At 44.3% G+C, this 23,364-nt stretch overlaps 1 pseudogene; it reads left to right on the forward strand.

Annotated features, from left to right (window-relative positions):
- Positions 1 to 23,364, forward strand: part of LOC112223432 — an 82,244-nt pseudogene that overhangs the window by 30,135 nt on the left and 28,745 nt on the right.

Genomic DNA, 23,364 nt, shown 5'->3' on the forward strand with positions numbered 1-23,364 from the left:
ATAGAGAGAGGGGGTTATAGGGAGAGGAGGTTATAGAGGGGGGATAGAAAGAGGGGGTTATAGAAAGAGGGGGTTATAGAGAGAGGGGATATAGAGGGGGTAGAGAGAGCAGGGGTTATAGGGAGAGTGGGTTATAGAGAGAGGGGGTTAGAGAGAGGGGTTATAGAGAGAGGGGTTATAGAGAGAGGGGTTATAGGGAGAGGAGGTTATAGAGGGGGGATAGAAAGAGGGGGTATAGAAAGAGGGGGTTATAGAAAGAGGGGGTTGTAGAGAGAGGGGATATAGAGGGGGGTAGAGAGAGCAGGGGTTATAGGGAGAGTGGGTTATAGAGAGGGGGGGTTAGAGAGAGGGGTTATAGAGAGAGGGGTTATAGAGAGAGGGGGTTAGAGAGGGGAGGTTATAGAGGGGGATAGAGGGGGTAGAGAGAGCAGGGGTTATAGAGAGCAGGGGTTATAGAAAGGGGGGGGGGTTATAGAGAGAGGGGATATAGGGAGAGGGGGTTATAGGGAGTGGAGGTTATAGAGGGGGATAGAAAGAGGGGGGTATAGAAAGAGGGGTTATAGAAAGAGGGGGTTATAGAGAGAGGGGATATAGGGGGGTAGAGAGAGCAGGGGTTATAGGGAGAGTGGGTTATAGAGAGAATGGGAAAGAGATAAAGAGGGTGAATGAGGGAAAGAAAGGCAAAGAGAAAGGGTGTGTGTATGAGTGAGAAAGAGAGAGAAAAAGGAGAAAGAGGGTGTATTTGTCTTAAACTCACAGTGTGTGTGTGTGTGTGTGTGTGTGTGTGTGTGTGTGTGTGTGTGTGTGTGTGTGTGTGTGTGTGTGTGTGTGTGTGTGTGTGTGTGTGTGTGTGTGTGTGTGTGTGTGTGTGTCTGTATAGTAGCGTCAGGGCTGGGGGCACTATTCTTCTGCTAACTGTAGTCTTCTGCTGTTTGCCTGTGTGTACCAACCACTAACTACTAACTGTACTTACTAACCTGCTAGTAATACTAACTAACCTCCATCCATGGAATGTGTCATACTACTAACCTGTTGCCTTCTCCTAGCCTTCTCCACTCCTCTCTAACCTCCACTGGCCTTCTACCTTTTCTTTGTCCTTTACGGATGTCGTTCTGTTCACACTTGTTGCTCTCCTTCCTCCCCCTCTCCACAAAGCACTCAGGCATTGGACACGCTATGGTAAACAAACTCCATTGTTTGGTAGATATAACTCTAATCCTTTCCCAGTTTCGGTTACTGTGTTATTTTCTGAGCCGTAGAACAACTAAAACTATACTAGAACAGGATGATGGCGGTTGGTACTCTCGGCTTAACACTCCCCTCCTCCTAGCCCCCGCTATTTTCTCTACCTTTCCTTTGACCTTTTTCCGACGTTCACTCCATCTCCCCATTGTTGACATGTAGGCGTGTCCTGATTTGGCTCTTTCCTCAGCTGCACGCGATTGGCCGCTCCCCCTGCATGGTGCAACTTCAGGTCCTGCCTCTCTGATTTGTCCATTTAACACAGAGACAGAGGCCAACCTCCCTCTCTCCCACCTTTTTAATTTTCTCCTATTATTTTTCTCCATTCCTCCTCTGCATGCTGTCCATCCTGCTGCTGAGCCCAGGCTCTTCTGTTGTTGTTTGTTTTCTCGTTCCTATCTTCCTCTTGCTGTTGACTGCATGCAGCGAGAGGCGGCTGCATGTGTGTGGAATGACTAACCCATTTAACACTGTGTGTGTCAGTGTGTGTGTGTCAGTGTATGTGTCACATCATTCAGACCTGTTAATCTGACTAACTCCCAACACACACTCTAACCCACAACCCCTACCCCTCACACACTCCAACCCTCAACACTATCATCACTACTAGCATCATGTTTATCACTAAACTCAACACTACTAACAGCACTAACACCATTTACTATCAGAATATTAACTAATACCTAATACACTAACAGATTGTGGCTGCTGAGCCTCAACATATGCCTGAATAACCTGATTAGCTACTTATGCTAATGCAATATAGCCAGGGTAATCCTGGTTAGCTACTTATGCTAATGCAATATAGCCAGGGTAATCCTGGTTAGCTACTTATGCTAATGCTATATAGCCAGGGTCATCTAGGTTAGGTACTTATGCTAATGCTTTATAGCCAGGGTCATCTAGGTTAGGTACTTATGCTAATGCTTTATTGCCAGGGTCATCTAGGTTAGGTACTTATGCTAATGCTTTATAGCCAGGGTCATCTAGGTTAGATACTTATGCTAATGCTCTATTGCCAGGGTCATCTAGGTTAGGTACTTATGCTAATGCTCTATTGCCAGGGTCATCTAGGTTAGGTACTTATGCTAATGCTCTATTGCCAGGGTCATCTAGGTTAGGTACTTATGCTAATGCTCTATTGCCAGGGTCATCTAGGTTAGGTTAGGTACTTATGCTAATGCTCTATTGCCAGGGTAATCCTCGTTAGCTACTAATACTAAAGCTAGATACAACCTGAGCTGACTACACATGCCACTGTAATCTACTCGGTGGGTTAGCCATTGTTGCTAATGAACTAGTCAACATCAAGCTTGTTTGCGTTTTATAGAACCAATGTTATTCCTTTGGTTGTTCTCATGGCATGTGTTTCTAGCTCCAACAGTGCAGTAGTACCTAGCAATAATAATAAAAAATATACAAATAAACTATACACACATCATCCAGAAAAGTTTTAAACAAAAAACTAAATTAAGAAGTATCAGAACGAGCAATGTCAGAGTCCGGAATATAAATATATATATATGTATATATATTGTACATTATAGACAGTACATTAATATAAAAGGTGTGTACAGCAGTAGTTATATAGGATGAGCCATGACTAGAATACAGTATAGAATACAGTGCCTTCGAGAATGTATTTATACCCCTTGACTTATTCCACATTGAAAATCTGTGGAAAGACTTGAAAATTGTTGTTCACCGCCAAAGAATGGGAGAAAATAGCCCAATCCAAAGCTGATACAGACATGCCCAAGTCGACTCGAAGCTGATACAGACATGCCCAAGACGACTCAAAGCTGATACAGACATGCCCAAGACGACTCGAAGCTGATACAGACATGCCCAAGACGACTCCAAGCTGATACAGACATGCCCAAGACGACTCCAAGCTGATACAGACATGCCCAAGACGACTCCAAGCTGATACAGACATGCCCAAGACGAGACAGACATGCCCAAGACAACTCAAAGCTGATACAGACATGCCCAAGACGACTCAGAGCTGATACAGACATGCCCAAGACGACTCGAAGCTGATACAGACATGCCCAAGACGACTCTGATACAGACATGCCCAAGACGGCTACAGACATGCCCAAGACGACTCGAAGCTGATACAGACATTCCCAAGCATGCCCAAGACGACTCAAAGCTGATACAGACATGCCCAAAACGACTCAAAGCTGATACAGACATGCCCAAGACGACTCAAAGCTGATACAGACATGCCCAAGACGACTCAGACATGCCCAAGCTGATACAGACATGCCCAAGACGACTCCAAGCTGATACAGACATGCCCAGACGACATGCCCAAGACGACTCCCAAGCTGATACAGACATGCCCAAGACGACTCAAAGCTGATACAGACATGCCCAAGACGACTCAAGCTGATACAGACATGCCCAAGACGACTCCAAGCTGATACAGACATGCCCAAGACGGCTCAAAGCTGATACAGACATGCCCAAGACTGATACAGACATGCCCAAGACGAAAAGCTGATACAGACATGCCCAAGACGACTCAAAGCTGATACAGACATACCCAAGACGACTGATACAAATGCCCAAGTGATACAGACATACCCAAGACGACTCAAAGCTGATACAGACATGCCCAAGACGACTCAAAGCTGATACAGACATGCCCAAGAGACTCAAAGCTGATACAGACATGACTCAAAGCTGATACAGACATGCCCAAGACGACTCAAAGCTGATACAGACATGCCCAAGACGACTCAAAGCTGATACAGACATGCCCAAGACATACCCAAGACGACTCAAAGCTGATACAGACATACCCAAGACGACTCAAAGCTGATACAGACATACCCAAGACGACTCAAAGCTGATACAGACATGCCCAAGACGACTCAAAGTTGATACAGACATACCCAAGACGACTCAAAGCTGATACAGACATACCCAAGACGACTCAAAGCTGATACAGACATGCCCAAGACGACTCAAAGCTGATACAGACATACCCAAGACGACTCAAAGCTGATACAGACATACCCAAGACGACTCAAAGCTGTTGTCGCCGCCAAAGGTGCTTCTACAAAGTATTAAGTCAAGGATGTGAATAGTTATGTGAATAGTTATGTATTTCTTTTGTTTTTTAAATGAAAGCCTGTTTCTGAAAACCTGTTTGAGAGAAAAAAAATCTATTTAATCCATTTTGAATTCAGGCTGTAAAAGAACAAAATGTGGACTAAATCAAGGTATGAATACTTTCTGAAGGCACCACGTAAAGTGGGTGGAACAGTATGTAAACATTATTAAAGTTCAATGACTATGTACATACAGTAGGGCAGCAGTCTCTACGGTACAGGGTAGAGTACCAGGTGGTTCAACAGGACATTTGAGGTAGCTTCAGTATTAGCTAGATATTTTAAATTAGGAACTTATCTTGAAAGATTTTTGGACTGCAGCCTTTTTAGCCCAATCAAGGGACTCGTGACTCGACTCAAACTTGAGTATAAAGGACACAGACTTGGACTCAGATTTGTATTTGTTCTGCCTGCAGGACAGATCTGCTGCCCTGAGAACAGAGTTGGTTCCGTAATACTCTAACAAGCCCAAACCACCTCATCACACAGACAGGAAACAGGTCCAAACACGCTAGACAAATAAAAAATAACAGAAAAACACAGAAAAATCACACAAACCGAACAACAGACCAATCAGAACACAGACCTAACACAGCTAGACCAATCAAATCACAGACCAGTTCAATACAACTGACCAATCAATCCAATCAACTGACCAACCAACCACAGCCAAGACCAGACCACCTCCCCAGAAACCTACCAAGTCAGTAAGGGGGCAGACTAATTTGGCAGGCTAGCGCGTTGCGCTGCGTTTGGTGTGAGTATAGCGTGCCCTTTCCCTGTGCTTTGTTGCATAGGTGACCATCTCCGTGGACGGCATCTTGACCACTACGGGCTACACCCAGGAAGACTACACCATGTTGGGCTCAGACGATTTCTTCTACGTGGGTGGAAGTCCCAGTACTGCTGACCTCCCTGGATCTCCTGTTAGCAACAACTTTATGGGCTGCCTTAAAGAGGTGGGGTGTACACACACACACACACTAACCCACTCGTACTCATCTATACATTATACACACATGCATTCACACATCTACATATGCGCACATCACAGTCGCATACAAAGCTAGGCCTACAGGTTTATCCACAGGTTCATGATCTCATACAGTGTATACGCTAATAATCTACACAGAGACACACACATCTCATACAGTATATACGATAATAATGTACACAGATACACACACATCTCATACAGTATATACGGTAATAATGTACACAGATACACACATCTCAAACAGTAAATACGGTAATAATGTACACATATACACACATCTCATACAGTATATATGTTAATAATGTACACAGAGACACACACATCTCATACAGTATATACGGTAATAAGACACAGAGAGATGCACACACATCTTATACAGTATATACGGTAATAAGACACAGAGAGATGCACACACATCTCATACAGTATATATGTTAATAATGTACACAGATACACACACATCTCATACAGTATATACGGTAATAATGTACACAGATACACACATCTCAAACAGTAAATACGGTAGTAATGTACACAGAGACACACACATCTCATACAGTATTTACGCTAATAATGTACACAGAGACACACACATCTCATACAGTATATACGGTAATAATGTACACAGATACACACATCTCATACAGTATATATGTTAATAATGTACACAGAGACACACACATCTCATACAGTATATACGGTAATAATGTACACAGATACACACACATCTCATACAGTAAATACCAGTAATAATGTACACAGATACACACACATCTCATACAGTATATACGGTAATAATGTACACAGATACACACACATCTCATACAGTATATATGTTAATAATGTACACAGAGAGATGCACACACATCTCATACAGTATATACGGTAATAATGTACACAGATACACACATATCTCATACAGTATATATGTTAATAATGTACACAGAGAGATGCACACACATCTCATACAGTATATACGGTAATAAGACACAGAGAGATGCACACACATCTTATACAGTATATACGGTAATAAGACACAGAGAGATGCACACACATCTTATACAGTATATACGGTAATAAGACACAGAGAGATGCACACACATCTTATACAGTATATACGGTAATAAGACACAGAGAGATACACACACATCTTATACAGTATATACGGTAATAAGACACAGAGAGATACACACACACATTTGGCAGTGGCACACACACCCACTCTCCCTCTGCAGTCTTCAGAATCTGAGAGAATCAGTGATGAGTGTTGCTGAGGGAGCAGACGCAGCGCTAAGCGCTAACATGCTAATTGGCTCTGCCACCGAGACCCTCTATCCATCCGCTCTGCTCCAAATGCGCCAACGGCACACACGCACACACACACAAACAAACAGACAGATGATTTGCCAACGGTGATATCATTAGTAGTGTGTGTGTGCGTGCATGCGTGCATTCGTTCGCGCGTGTACGTGCGGTTGATTGGGACTGATGGTGTTGTAGGCATGCTGCTGTCATTTACATATCTAATGTGATCGTATGCTAATCCATGGGAAATAATTCAGATGTACGACGGAACACACTCGCATGACTGATCATCAGCCCTGTACAATATTTCATGCGCACCAACACACACACACACACACTTACACACATAAAAGGCTGCATCTCATTAGTTCTTCCTCTCCTCTTGTCCTCTCCCCATGTCCTCTCCTCACCTCATTTCCCCTCCTCATCTCCTCTCCTTCATCTAGACTGGTATTGAAACACAGGTTTCTTCTGTGACTGAAGGAGAGGAGTCAAGGAGAGAGGAGATACAAGACTATTCATTTGCACTCTTCCTCTCAACCTTAATAACCTCTTTCCCTCACCCCTGCCCTGACCCCTCAACCCTGACCTCTAGGTGGTGTATAAGAACAATGATGTACGGTTGGAGCTGTCTCGGCTGGCTAAGCAGGGAGATGCTAAAATGAAGGTAATATACACCATATTTTCTTATTGGCTGGACTTATTGGCTGGTCTCAAATCACATCCTAACCCTTAAGTAGTCCATTGGCTGGACTTATTGGCTGGTCTCAAATCGCATCCTAACCCTTAAGTAGTCCATTGCAACACAGCCCTATTACTCAGTTTTTCACTCTATTTTATTGTTTCAATTTAATGTGTGGCATTTTTAACATTTGATTTGGGGCCTGAAGAAAATAAGTAACATACTAAATAAAGAATAAAGAATTGAGAGGAACAAACTAACTTAACAAACTTTCCCATCCATCAGGTGAGCGGTATAGTGGCGTTTAAGTGCGAGAGCGTGGCGACCCTCGATCCCGTGACCTTTGACACCCCAGAGTCGTTTGTGGCATTGAGCAAGTGGAGCGCCAAGAAGGCGGGGTCAATCTCCTTTGACTTCAGAACGACAGAACCCAACGGACTGATGCTCTTCAGCCACGGGAAACCACGGCAACAGCAACGCAAGGACCCCCGCACACCCCCCACCCTAAAGGTAAGGAGACACACGCTGACCAAGCACACATTGGATGTTTCTCAATATGCGTACTACCGTGCTTCACACTCTCATGCGCCGAGTGCATTCTCCAAGGACGTTCTCTTGATTATGTTCTTATGAGGACGAGTGTGGAGAACACATAAAACCTTCCATTTGAGAAGGACTCCGCCTACTGTATTACCTCACGCTGCACCTCCCCATTTACTGAACCTTCTTCCAACCAGGACAATGACAACAATGGAGACCAAACAAGATGTACACAAAGCAAACGTTTTACTTCATACCTATCAGCTATCTATATGTGAATCGTAATAATGTACCTAAACCAGATAGTTTAACAGGCAAAAATGACCTAAAACAAATTTTATGCAAGGTAGATGTCAACTCTTTGTATGTAGCTAGCTAGCTAACGAATATTAGTGGCTCTTTGGCTAACTAACCGCAGTAAGCTAGCCAGCTAGCCCTACTGACTTACTATGGGCTAGTGGATATTTATTACTGTATTAAGATCAAATATTGTAGTCAGGCAACTTGAGATATAAATAGGCAACATGAGATATAAATAGACAACATGAGATATAAATAGGCAACATGAGATATAAATAGGCAACATGAGATATAAATAGGCAACGTGAGATATAAATAGGCCACGTGAGATATAAATAGGCCACGTGAGATATAAATAGGCCACGTGAGATACAAATAGGCAACGTGAGATATAAATAGGCAACGTGAGATATAAATAGGCAACGTGAGATATAAATAGGCAACATATGAGATATAAATAGGCAACATATGAGATATAAATAGGCAACGTGAGATATAAATAGGCAACATATGAGATATAAATAGGCAACGTGATATATAAATAGGCAACATATGAGATATAAATAGGCAACATATGAGATATAAATAGGCAACGTGATATATAAATAGGCAACATATGAGATATAAATAGGCAACATATGAGATATAAATAGGCAACATATGAGATATAAATAGGCAACGTATGAGATATAAATAGGCAACGTGAGATATAAATAGGCAACATATGAGATATAAATAGGCAACGTGAGATATAAATAGGCAACATATGAGATATAAATAGGCAACGTGAGATATAAATAGGCAACATAAATGAGATATAAATAGGCAACATATGAGATATAAATAGGCAACATATGAGATATAAATAGATACAAATAGCAACGTGAGATATAAATAGGCAACATATGAGATATAAATAGGCAACGTGATATATAAATAGGCAACATATGAGATATAAATAGGCAACGTGAGATATAAATAGGCAACATATGAGATATAAATAGGCAACGTGAGATATAAATAGGCAACGTGATATATAAATAGGCAACATATGAGATATAAATAGGCAACGTGAGATATAAATAGGCAACGTGAGATATAAATAGGCAACATATGAGATATAAATAGGCAACGTGAGATATAAATAGGCAACATATGAGATATAAATAGGCAACGTGAGATATAAATAGGCAACGTGAGATATAAATAGGCAACATATGAGATATAAATAGGCAACGTGAGATATAAATAGGCAACATATGAGATATAAATAGGCAACGTGATATATAAATAGGCAACATATGAGATATAAATAGGCAACGTGATATATAAATAGGCAACATATGAGATATAAATAGGCAACGTGAGATATAAATAGGCAACATATGAGATATAAATAGGCAACGTGAGATATAAATAGGCAACGTGAGATATAAATAGGCAACGTGAGATATAAATAGGCAACATATGAGATATAAATAGGCAACATATGAGATATAAATAGGCAACATATGAGATATAAATAATGAGATATAAATAGGCAACATATGAGATATAAATAGGCAACATATGAGATACAAATAGGCAACGTGAGATATAAATAGGCAACATTTCATTCCAAAGTCAGAGTAAATTTAATTTTGCTTGAACTCAACTAATGGCGCCATTGATTTCAATAAATTGTACCAAGGAACAGTGGGTTAACTGCCTGTTCAGGGGCAGAACGACAGATTTGTACCTTAGCAGCTCGGGGATTTGAACTTGCAACCTTTTGGTTAATAGCCCAACACTCTAACCACTAGACTACCCTTCCGCCCCGTTGAAGCTTGCACCGATGCATGATAGACCAATCAATCACAGATTTTGTTGTTGATGTTTATACTGGTGTGTGTGTTGGTTTTTATACTGGTGTTGGTGTTGGTGTTTATACTGGTGTTGGTGTTGATGTTTATACTGTTGTTGGCGTTGATGTTTATACTGGTGTTGATGTTGATGTTTATACTGGTGTTGGTGTTGATGTTTATACTGTTGTTGGTGTTGGTATTTATACTGGTGTTGGTGTTTATACTGGTGTTGGCGTTGATGTTTATACTGTTGTTGGTGTTGATGTTTATACTGGTGTTGATGTTTATACTGTTGTTGGTGTTGGTTTTTATACTGGTGTTGGTGTTTATACTGGTGTTGGCGTTGATGTTTATACTGTTGCTGGTGTTGATGTTTATACTGGTGTTGATGTTGATGTTTATACTGGTGTTGGTGTTGATGTTTATACTGTTGTTGGTGTTGGTATTTATACTGGTGTTGGTGTTTATACTGGTGTTGATGTTTATACTGGTGTTGATGTTTATACTGGTGTTGGTGTTGATGTTTATACTGGTGTTGATGTTTCTACTGGTGTTGGTGTTTGTACTGGTGTTGGTGTTGATGTTTATACTGGTGTTGGTGTTGATGTTGATCCTGGTGTTGGTGTTGATGTTTATACTGGTGTTGATGTTTATACTGGTGTTGATGTTGATGTTCATACTGGTGTTGGTGTTGATGTTTATACTGGTGTTGATGTTTCTACTGGTGTTGGTGTTTGTACTGGTGTTGGTGTTGATGTTTATACTGGTGTTGGTGTTGGTTTGATACCTGGTGTTGGTGTTGATGTTTATACTGGTGTTGGTGTTGATGTTGATCCTGGTGTTGGTGTTGATGTTTATACTGGTGTTGATGTTTATACTGGTGTTGATGTTGATGTTCATACTGGTGTTGGTGTTGATGTTTATACTGGTGTTGATGTTTCTACTGGTGTTGGTGTTTGTACTGGTGTTGGTGTTGATGTTTATACTGGTGTTGATGTTTATACTGGTGTTGGTGTTGATGTTTATACTGGTGTTGGTGTTGGTGTTGATGTTGATACTGGTGTTGATGTTGATGTTGATATATTTGTTGGTGTTGATGTTCATACTGGTGTTGATGTTTCTACTGGTGTTGGTGTTTGTACTGGTGTTGGTGTTGATGTTGATACTGGTGTTGATGTTTATACTGGTGTTGTTGTTGATACTGGTGTTGGTATTGATGTTTATACTGGTGTTGATGTTTATACTGGTGTTGGTGTTGATGATGAGTTTACACTGGTGTTGATGTTGATGTTTATACTGTTGTTGGTGTTGGTGTTTATTCTGGTGTTGGTGTTGATGTTGATACTGGTGTTGGTGTTGATACTGGTGTTGGTAATGATGTTTATACTGTTGTTGGTGTTGGTGTTTATTCTGGTGTTGGTGTTGGTTTTTATACTGGTGTTGGTGTTGATGTTTATACTGTTGTTGGTGTTGATGTTGATACTGGTGTTGGTTTTTATACTGTTGTCGGTGTTGATGTTTATACTGTTGTTGGTTTTGATGTTGATACTGGTGTCGGTGTTGATGTTGATACTGGTGTTGGTGTTGATGTTGATACTGGGTTCGGTGCTGATGTTGATACTGGGTTCGGTGTTGATGTTCATATTGTGCTGTTTTTTCTATTGTTGCCGTTTCTGTTGCAGGTGGATTTCTTTGCCATCGAGATGCTGGATGGTCACCTGTATCTTCTGTTGGACATGGGCTCAGGAACCACCAAGACCAAGGCCATCGACAGGAAAGTCAACGATGGCGAGTGGTACCACGTCGACTTCCAGAGGGACGGGCGCTCAGGTATCTGATTTTATTTCACCTTTAACCGATTAACAGCCATTCTTATTTATAATGACGGCCTGGCAAGTGGTCAGTGGGAAAGGTAACTTAACCTTTACATTAACATTTGAGCCATTTAGCAGACTCATTCTGAGCGACTTACGGTCAGTGTCAGAGCACCCTAATCATTGATCCCTCTTAACCCTAACCTTGTGTGTGTGTGTGTGTGTGTAGGTACTATCTCAGTGAACTCACAGCGTACAGCGTACACCGCTCCAGGGGACAGTGAGATTCTAGACCTGGATGATATCCTGTACCTGGGAGGATTACCGGAGGACCGCCAAGGACTCATCTTTCCTACTGAGGTCTGTGTGTGTGTGTGTGCGTTTGTTTATGTGCATGTGTGTGTGTGCGTGTGTGTGTGTGTGTGTGTGTGTGTGTGTGTGTGTGTGTGTGTGTGTGTGTGTGTGTGTGTGTGTGTAAGTAACCTGTCTCTCCTTTTCCCTGTAGGTGTGGACAGCGTTGTTGAACTATGGATATGTGGGCTGTGTGAGAGACCTGTTTGTGGACGGTCAGAGTAAAGACATCCGTCGTCTGGCTGAGGCTCAGAGGGCTGTAGGGGTGAAACCTTCCTGCTCCAGAGAGCCCCCTAAACAGTGTCTGTCCAACCCCTGCCAACACAGCGCCACCTGCAGGTAACGCAGCTACTTACTCAAGTCAAGTCTACTGTACAGTACGGGACTATGTTGATGTGTGCTTGACTGTTTCCAAAGGACTCCCTGCACTTTTAACTAAGTTCTAGACTGAGAGAAGACTTTTAGGCATATTTAAAGAATGTTTTTCATGTCAATAAAGCACCTTGAATTGACCCTTCGCTAAGTCCGCCCCAGAATTTTGGACAACCAATGTCAGTGCTTCGGTGGACAACTGTCGCTAACCAAGCTCGAGTCCAACACCTAGAACAAGCTCTCGTTGTAAACCATAGATAGACCGTATGTTTCAAACACATGAAAGCCAATGAGGGCAATAGAAAAAACTGGGATGTTTAAAAAAAAATTTTTTATCATATATTTAAAATGGCAGAATAATTTAACAATAATTGATTCCTGAAATGCTGTTGATTGAGTATTTTTCAAATCCGAAATTATAAATTTTGTTGCATTGTTTGCGATCTGGTTAGTTAGCTCTCATTGCATGACCAGCATTGAAAATGTTGCTAACACTAGCTAGCTAGCCAGTTGTTATAAGTTGTTTTCTCCAAATGTATGTTAGCTAGGTTAGTTAGCTATACTATGAATATAATTCTCATCTGCTGTTGACATCAGGATACAATTTGAGAGTACTAGTTAGCTCCAGAAATGGTTAGTACCTTAGATTGCATGCTGACAGTGAATTCACAGTTATCCAGTGGCTAGCCACACTACATACTTAATTTGACCAGGTTCCCGTAAAGCAAGTGTAATGGCAGTCCACCACAACTTCCCAGAGAGTCTCCTGATTAGCGATGGGTAGTGTGTGTTTCATTTTATTGTGTGTTAAAAACACAGTTTGAGATCATTGTGAGGGGATTTTGCCAGTGGTTGAATGGGGAATTGGGCTCCACTGAATTTATTTTTTACCCAAGTTGCAACAGTAACCAAGGGGGCGGTGCTTAGCGAATGGTGAATTTTATCTACTCTGGCATGACCCTTGACTTGACCATTAACCCCAACTTCTGACCTCTGCAGGGAGGGCTGGAACAGATATGTGTGTGACTGCTCTGGGACCGGATACCTGGGACGGGCCTGTGAGAGAGGTGAGGAGAGGGGGAGGAGGGAGGGATGGAGAGAGGGGGAAAGAGGGAGGGATGGAGAGAGGGGGAGGAGGGAGGGATGGAGAGAGTGGTGAGGAGGGAGAGATGGAGAGAGGGGGAAAGAGGGAGGGATGGCGAGAGGGGAAGATGGGGGAGGAGGGCGGGAGGGATGGAGAGAGGGATGGAGAGAGGGGGAAAGAGGGAGGGATGAAGAGGGGGAGGGATGGAGAGAGACGGGAAAGGGAGGGATAGAGCAAGGGGGATAGAGGGAGGAATGGAGAGAGGGGAGGGGAGGAGGGAGGGATGGAGAGAGGGGTAGGAGGGAGAGATGGAGAGAAGGGGAGGGAGGAGAGATGGAAAGAGGGAGGGATAGAGAAAGGGGAAAGAGGGAGGGATGGAGAGAGAGGGGAGGAGGGATGGATGGAGAGAGCGGGATAGGAGGGAGAGATGGAGGGAGGGGGAGGGATGGAGAGAGGAGGGAGGTATGGAGAGAGGGACGGAGGGAGAGAGGGAGGAGGGAGAGATGGATGGGGAGGGAGGAGGGATGGAGATGGAGAGGGTGGAGGAGGGAGGGATGGAGAGAGAGAGAGGGGAAAGAGGGAGGGATGGCGAGAGAGGGGAGGAGGGAGGGATGGATGGAGAGGGATAGAGGGAGGGATAGAGAAAGGGGGAAAGAGGGAGGGATGGAGAGAGAGGGGAGGAGGGACGGATGGAGAGAGGGGGTAGGAGGAGAGGGGGAGGGATGGAGAGGGGGAGGAGGGAGGGATGGAGAGCGGGGACGGAGGGAGAGAGGGAGAGATGGAGCGGGGAGGGAGGAGGGATGGAGAGAGGGGCAGAGGGAGGGATGGAAGGAGGGAAGGATAGAGAGAGGGGGAGGAGGGAGGGATGGAGAGAGTGGAGGGCGAGATGGATGAGAGAGAGGGGCGAAGGGAAGGATGGAGAGAGGGAATGATGGAGGGATGGAGAGAAGAGGGTAGGTAGGAGGGAGGGATGGATGGAGAGAGAGGGGGAAGAGGGAGGGATGGAGAGAAGGGGATAGGAGGTAGAGATGGAGAGAAGGGTGAGGGAGGAGGGATGGAGAGAGAGGGATGGAGAGAGGGGGATAGGAGGTAGAGATGGAGAGAAGGGTGAGGGAGGAGGGATGGAGAGAGAGGAGGAGAGAGAGGAGGAGGGAGCGATGGAGAGAAGGGGAGGAGGGAGGGATGGAGAGAGAGCGTCGCTGTGAGGGATGAGGAGGGGGAGGAGGGAGTCATGGAGAGAGAGAACATAGAAAAAGAGAAAGACCAAGAGGGATGATTGAGTGAGGGATGGATGAATAGAATCCCTAAGAGACTGGGGGAAAGATGAAGTGAGAGACAGTTTGGAGAAAAGAAAAGAGATGAGTCAGGGAGAGGGAGGATAGAGATCCTGGTGTCAGTGTGAAGCAGTGGATTCTGTTACCACGATAATTATTCGTCTTCCCATATCTAACAAATACACACACCTCAGATCTGTCCTCTGTAGGGAGATGAAAATGGAACAATGTGTGAAAAAGAGAGAGAGAGAATCAGCCTCAGTAACTGGTGGTTCAGTAGAAGGAGGGACAGATGGAGAAACAGTTGGAGAGAGTGATTGCTCCCACCTTCTACCTGTGGTTTTACCTCTCTCTCTCTCTCCCATCTCTCGCCATCCCTCCATCCCTCTCTCTCTCTCCCATCTCTCGCCATCCCTCCATCCCTCTTTCTCTCTCTCTCCTCTCTCGCCATCCCTCCATCCCTCTCTCTCTCTTTTTGTTCCAAATTTTCTCTCAGATCTGTTTGTTTCTTCAGCTTTATTCCAGAGCTGTCGTCACAAGGACACGTTCACACTTACTGCCTTCATCAGCATCCCTCCTTCTCCATCTCCCATCTCTCCCTCCCTCTCTACCCCCCTCTTTCTCTCTCTCTCTTTCTCTGCCCCTCTCTTTCTATTTTTCTCTCTCTCTCTCAATTCAATTCAAGGGCTTTATTGGCATGGAAAACATAAGTTATCATTGCCAAAGCAAGTGAAATAGATAATAAACAAAAGTGAAATAAACAATAAAAATTAACTCTCTCCACCCCCCCATCTCTCTCTCTCCCTCTCTTTTTATTTAACCTTTATTTAACTAGGCAAGTCATTTAAGAACCAATTCGTATTTACAATGACGGCCTACTAAGAGGCAAAAGGCCTCCTGCGGGGACGGGGGCTGGGATTAAAAATAAAAAATAAATAACATATAAATATGGGACAAAACACACATCACGACAAGAGAGGCACCACAACACTACATAAAGAGAGGCCTAAGACAACAACATAGCATGGCAGCAACACAGGACAACACAACATGGTAGCAGCACAAACATGGTACAAACATTGTTAGGCACAGACAACAGCACAAAGGGCAAGAAGGTAGAGACAACAATACATCACGCGAAGTAACCACAAGTGTCAGTAAGAATGTCCATGATTGAGTCTTTGAATGTAGAGATGGAGATAAAACTGTCCAATTTGAGCTCCATTCACTAGCTGCAGCGAACTGAAAAGAGGAGCGATCCAGGGATGTGCTTTGGGGACCTTTAACAGATTGTGGCTGACAGAACGGGTGTTGTATGTGGAGGATGAGGGCTGCAGTAGATATCTCAGATAGGGGGGACTGAGGTCTAAGTGTTTTATAAATAATAAATAAAACAACCAGTGGATCTTGCGACAGGTATACAGAGATGACCAGTTTACAGAGGAGTATAGAGTGCAGTGACGTGTCCTGTAAGGAGCTTTGGTGGCAAATCTGATGGCCGAATGGTAAAGAACATCTTGCCGCTCAAGAGCACCCTTACCTGCCGATCTATAAAGTATGTCTCCGTAATCTAGCATGGGAAGGAAGGTCATCTGAATCAGGGTTAGTTTAGCAGCTGGGGTGAAAGAGGAGTGATTACGATAGAGGAAACCAAGTCTAGATTTAACTTTAGCCTGCAGCTTTGATATGTGCTGAGAGAAGGACAGTGTATTGTCTAGCCATTCTCCTAAATACTTGTATGAGGTGACTAAACCCTCAGAGATAGTAATCACACCTGTGGGGAGAGGGCCATTCTTCTTACCGAACCACATAACCTGTGTTTTGGAGGTGTTCAGAACAAGGTTAAGGGCAGAGAAAGCTTGTTGGACACTAAGAAAGCTTTGTTGTAGAGCATTTAACACAACATCCGGGGAGGGATCAGCTGAGTATAAGACTATCAGCTGCATATAAATGGATGAGAGAGCTTCCTACTGCCTGAGCTATGTTGTTGATGTAAATTGTGGAGAGCGTGGGGCCTAGGATCGAGCCTTGGGGTACTCCCTTGATGACATGCAGTGGCTGAGACAGCAGATGTTCTGACTTTATACACTACACTCTGAGAGCAGTAGTTAGCAAACCAGGCCAGAGACCCCTCAGAGACACCAATACATCAATACCGACCCACAAGAATGGAATGGTCTACCGTATCAAAAGCTTTGGCCAAGTCAATAAAAATAGCAGCACAACATTGCTTAAAATCAAGGGCAATGGTGACATCATTGAGTACCTTTAAAGTTATAGTGACACATCCATAACCTGAGCGGAAACCAGATTGCATACCCGAGAGAACACTATAGGCATCAAGAAAGCCAGTCAGTTGATTATTGACAAGTTTTTCCAACAATTTTGGTAAACAGGGCAAAATAGAAATAGACCTAAAACAGTTAGGATCAGCTTGATCTCCCCCTTTAAATAAAAGATGAACCGTAGCTGCCTTCCAAGCGATGGGAACCTCCCCGGAAAGGAGAGACGGGTTAGAAAGGTCAGAGACAGGCTTGGTGAGGATAGAGGCTGCAACATTAAAGAAGAAAGGGTCTAAACCATCTGACCCAGATGTTTTTTGGAGGTCAAGTTTAAGGAGCTCCTTTTGCACCTCAGACACAGTGACTGTCTGCAGGGAGAAAACAGGATCGAGGCTAGTCGCACTAGAAGGGCTGGGAGGTGAGAAAATGTTGGACAGGCAAGGAGGCATGTCTGAGTCAAAGAGGAATCCTGATTTAATGAAGTGGTGAATAAATAGCTCAGCCATACGCGTCTTTTAAGTAACAACCACATCATCAACATTAAGGGACATGGGCAGCTGTGAGGAGGAGGGTTTATTCTCCAGTTCTTTAAGTGTTTTCTAGAACTTCTTGGGGTTAGACCAACAGAGAGAGAACTGCTCCTTAAAGGAACTAACTTTGGCCTTCCAAATGAGTGCACTTATTTCTCATTTGCCTGAACGACAGCCAGTCAGCCTGAGTATTTGTGTACCGAACCTTTTGCCAAATTATGTTCTTGAGGTGGAGTAACTCTGCCAGATCACGGTTGAACCAGGGACTGAACCTGTTTTTTAATTCTCATTTTCTTTATGGGGTGTGCATGTCAACAATACTACTGAAAATATCAAAAAAGAAAGTCCAAGCGTCTTCGACAGAGCTGATTCAATACCAATTTACAGAGGCCAGGTTATGGAGGAAGGCTCATTAAAGTTATTTAGAAAGTGTCTGTGAGGATACCATCAAGGAGAGTAGCCTTCTCTGGGTGTTTGGAGTCATACCTAATCTGAGATAGATTTAGAGAGTCCCATGGCTTTAGGACTTGGTCAGGTGGTTTAAGCATATCCCAGTTCAGGTCACCTAGCAGGACACATTCAGACTTAGTGTAAGGGGCCAGGAGAGAGCTTAGGGCAGGTAGGGTACAGGCCGGTGCTGATGGTGGACGATAACACCCAGCAACAGTCAACAAAGAGCTATATGAAAGTTTAATGCTTAAAACCATCAAGTCCAATTGTTTGGTGGAGTTGGTGTGGACAACCGAGCACTGAAGGTGTTCCTTGGTAAAGATTGCCGCTCCACCACCTTTGGAAGATCTGTCTTGCCGGAAAAAGTTACAAATGGAAAGGTTAACATCAGTGTTCAAAACACTCTATCATTTTATTTTACCAGGTAAGTTGACTGAGAACACATTCTCATTTACATCAACAACCTGGGGAATAGTTACAGGGGAGAGGAGGGGGATGAATGAGCCAATTGTAAGCTGGGGATGATTAAGTGACAGCTTGGGGATTTAGCCAGGACACCAGGGTTACTCTTATGATAAGTGCCATGGGATCTTTAATGACCTCAGAAAGTCAGGACACCCGTTTAATGTCCCATCTGAAAGACGGCACCCTACACAGGGTAGTGTCTCCAGTCACTGCCTTGGGGCATTGGGACCAGCAGCATCTGGTCTCCCATCCAGGGACCAACCAGGAACAACCCTGCTTAGCTTCAGAAGTAAGTCAGCAGTGGGATGAAGGGTGGTATGCTGCTGGCTTCACAACTACGTCTCAGTAATGACCAACAACATCTGGATTGGAGCTGTTAACCCACACTTTCAATTGATACATTTTAGGTATTAAGCCTCTAGTGTTAACATACAGAACTCCCCCCCCCCTCTCTCTACACCCCCTCTTTCTCTCTCTCCCCCTTCTTGCTCTCTCGACCATCTCTCTCTCTTTCTCTCTACCCCCACTCTTACTCTTTCTACCCCCCTTTTCTCTCTCTGCCCCCTCTCTCTCTCTCTCTCTCTACCCCCTCTCTCTCTCTACCCCCTCTCTCTCTCTCTACCCCCTCTCTCTCTCTCTCTACCCCCTCTCTCTCTACCCCCTCCGATCTCTCTCTATCCACTCTCTCACTCTTTCTACCCCCTCTCTCACTCTGCCCCCCCCTCTCTCTCTACCCCCTTTTTCTCTCTACCCCCTCCTTCTCTCTCTCTCTCTACCCCCCCCTTTCTCTCTCTCCCTGCCCCCTCTCTCTCTCTACCCCCTCTCGCTCTCTCTCTCTCTCTCTACCCGCTCTCTCTCTACCCCCTCCTTCTCTCTCTCTACTCCCCTCTCTCACTCTTTCTACCCCCTCTCTCTCTTTCCCCCTCTCTCTCAGGTGCTCTGCTGAAGCACCATTTTCTCATTTAATTTAGTCAGCTGTTAAGAAATTACTCCAACGCACACATACACATGTATGTATGTGTGTGTTTGTGTGGGTGTTAGTTATGTTATCATGATGTAACAGGCTAACCTCCAGTTAATGAGGATTCATTAGCATTGTAGCTTTTCACCCTCTCTCTTTCTCCTTATCTCTCCTTCCCCCTCTCCCTATCTCTCCTTCTCCCTCTCCCTTCTTCTACCTCTCCCACCTTCTCCCTATCTCTCCTTCTCTCTTCTCCGTTCTCTCCTTGCTCGCTTTACTGGGCACTCACTGTTACGGTTCCCTCTGAAATTCACTCACTTATTCACACACACACACACTCTGAGCTCATTAGTATTCGTGAGACCTCTCTCTCCCTGTTCTCTTGTTTTCGCCACCAATGGTGTCCCATGGAAAGAGAAAGAGAAAGAGAGAGACAGACAGACAGACAGACAGACAGACAGACAGACAGACAGACAGACAGACAGACAGACAGACAGACAGACAGACAGACAGATTGAAGCATCAGAGAAAGGTAGAGGCAGAGGAACAAATATAGAACCATCACTCTCTCTCAGCGGAAAACAGCTTTGAATTGAATATTTTCTGGAATTTAAGTCAAACTGTAGACACTGGTTTGATGTGGTCTCATCTGGACTAGTCTGGTCTGGACTGGTCACTGCCTGATATTAATATCTTCCCCTCCCTCCTCCCTCTCTAGATGCGACCATCCTATCCTATGATGGTAGTAAGTTTATGAAGGTCCAGTTGCCCGTATCGATGCACACCGAAGCAGAGGATGTGTCGCTACGTTTTCGCTCCCAGCGGGCCTACGGTGTTCTCATGGCAACAACATCACGGAACTCAGCCGACACGCTCCGACTGGAGCTGGACGGGGGGCGTGTCCGACTCACTGTCAACCTAGGTACACATACACATACACTGTCAACCTAGTTACACACACACATACACTGTCAACCTAGTTACACACACACACATGCACTGTCAACCTAGTTACACACACACATACACTGTCAACCTAGTTATACACACCAACACTGTCAACCTAGTTACACACACACATACACTGTCAACCTAGTTACACACACACATACACTGTCAACCTAGTTACACACACATACACTGTCAACCTAGTTACACACACATACACTGTCAACCTAGTTACACACACATACACTGTCAACCTAGTTACACACACACATACACTGTCAACCTAGTTACACACACATACACTTCAACCTAGTTACACACACATACACTGTCAACCTAGTTACACACACACACTCTGTCAACCTAGTTACACACACATACACTGTCAACCTAGTTACACACACCATCACTGTCAACCTAGTTACACACACCAACACTGTCAACCTAGTTACACACACAAAGTACACACATACCCATACACTGTAAACCTAAGTATACAGTAGGCCTATACCCTCACACACTGTAAACCTAAGTACACACCTATACACTGTCAACCTAGTTACACAGTAGGCCTATACCCTCACACACTGTAACAACCTAGGCCTTACCCTCACACACTGTAACCCTAAGTACACAGTAGACCTCAACACTGTAAACCTAAGTACACAGTAGGCTTATACCCTCACACACTGTCCCTAACACAGTAGTTACCCTCACACACTGTAAACCTAAGTACACAGTCAACCTCACACACTGTAAACCTAAGTACACACATACCCTCACACACTGTAACCCTAAGTACACAGTAGGCCTATACCCTCTCACACTGTAACCCTAAGTACACAGTAGGCCTATACCCTCACACACTGTAAACCTAAGTACACAGTAGGCCTATACCCTCACACACTGTAAACCTAAGTACACAGTAGGCTTATACCCTCACACACTGTAACCCTAAGTACACAGTAGGCCTATACCCTCACACACTGTAACCCTAAGTACACAGTAGGCCTATACCCTCACACACTGTAAACCTAAGTACACAGTAGGCCTATACCCTCACACACTGTAACCCTAAGTACACTCTAGGCCTATACCCTCACACACTGTAACCTATACCCACACACTGTAAACCTAAGTACACAGTAGGCCTATACCCTCACACACTGTAAACCTAAGTACACAGTAGGCCTATACCCACACACTGTAAACCTAAGTACACAGTAGGCCTATACCCTCACACACTGTAAACCTAAGTACACAGTAGGCCTATACCCTCACACACTGTAACCCTAAGTACACAGTAGGCCTATACCCTCACACACTGTAACCCTAAGTACACAGTAGGCCTATACCCTCACACACTGTAAACCTAAGTACACAGTAGGCCTATACCCTCACACACTGTAACCCTAAGTACACAGTAGGCCTATACCCTCACACACTGTAAACCTAAGTACACAGTAGGCCTCTATACCCTCACACACTGTAAACCTAAGTACACAGTAGGCCTCTATACCCTCACACACTGTAACCCTAAGTACCAGTAGGCCTATACCCTCACACACTGTAAACCTAAGTACACAGTAGGCCTAGGCCTATACCCTCACACACTGTAAACCTAAGTACACAGTAGACCTATACCCACACACTGTAAACCTAAGTACACAGTAGGCCTATACCCTCACACACTGTAAACCTAAGTACACAGTAGGCCTATACCCTCACACACTGTAAGGCCCCCTAACACTGTAAACCTAGTAGGCCTATACCCACACACTGTAAACCTAAGTACACAGTAGGCCTATACCCTCACACACTGTAACCCTAAGTACACAGTAGGCCTATACCCTCACACACTGTAACCCTAAGTATACCCTCAACACTGTAAACCTACAGTAGGCCTATACCCTCACACACTGTAAACCTAAGTACACAGTAGGCCTCACACACTGTAACCCTAAGTACACAGTAGGCCTATACCCTCACACACTGTAACCCTAAGTACACAGTAGGCCTATACCCTCACACACTGTAACCCTAAGTACACAGTAGGCCTATACCCTCACACACTGTAAACCTAAGTACACAGTAGGCCTATACCCTCATACCCTCACACACTGTAAACCTAAGTACACAGTAGGCCTATACCCTCACACCTGTAAACCTAAGTACACATAGACTCTACCCACACACTGTAAACCTAAGTACACAGTAGACCTATACCCACACACTGTAAACCTAAGTACACAGTAGGCCTATACCCTCACACACTGTAACCCTAAGTACACAGTAGGCCTATACCCTCACACACTGTAACCCTAAGTACACAGTAGACCTATACCCACACACACTCAAACATAACCCGAGAGCAGAGCACATGTACATAGAGCTAAACCAAGATCTGCTATTACACACACACACACACACACACACACACACACTCTTACATTGTTGTACTGTATTGTATGTTTGGTGTGAGTATTGTTGAACAGAGGGTTGGTCCTCCCGGTCCGAGGCTGCATTCCCTGCTCACTCCCAGATGACCACTGCACCCCTACACACACGCGCACACACAGAGACACACACATACACAAATACACACACAGAGACACACACATACACAAATACACACACAGAGACACACACATACACAAATACACACACAGAGACACACACATACACAAATACACACACAGAGACACACAAATGCACACACACGCGCACACACAGAGACACACACATACACAAATACACACACAGAGACACACACACACACATGCACACACACGCGCACA

The sequence above is a fragment of the Oncorhynchus tshawytscha genome, linkage group LG24, assembly GCF_018296145.1.
Source record: "Oncorhynchus tshawytscha isolate Ot180627B linkage group LG24, Otsh_v2.0, whole genome shotgun sequence".
In the NCBI taxonomy this organism is placed as follows: domain Eukaryota; kingdom Metazoa; phylum Chordata; class Actinopteri; order Salmoniformes; family Salmonidae; genus Oncorhynchus; species Oncorhynchus tshawytscha.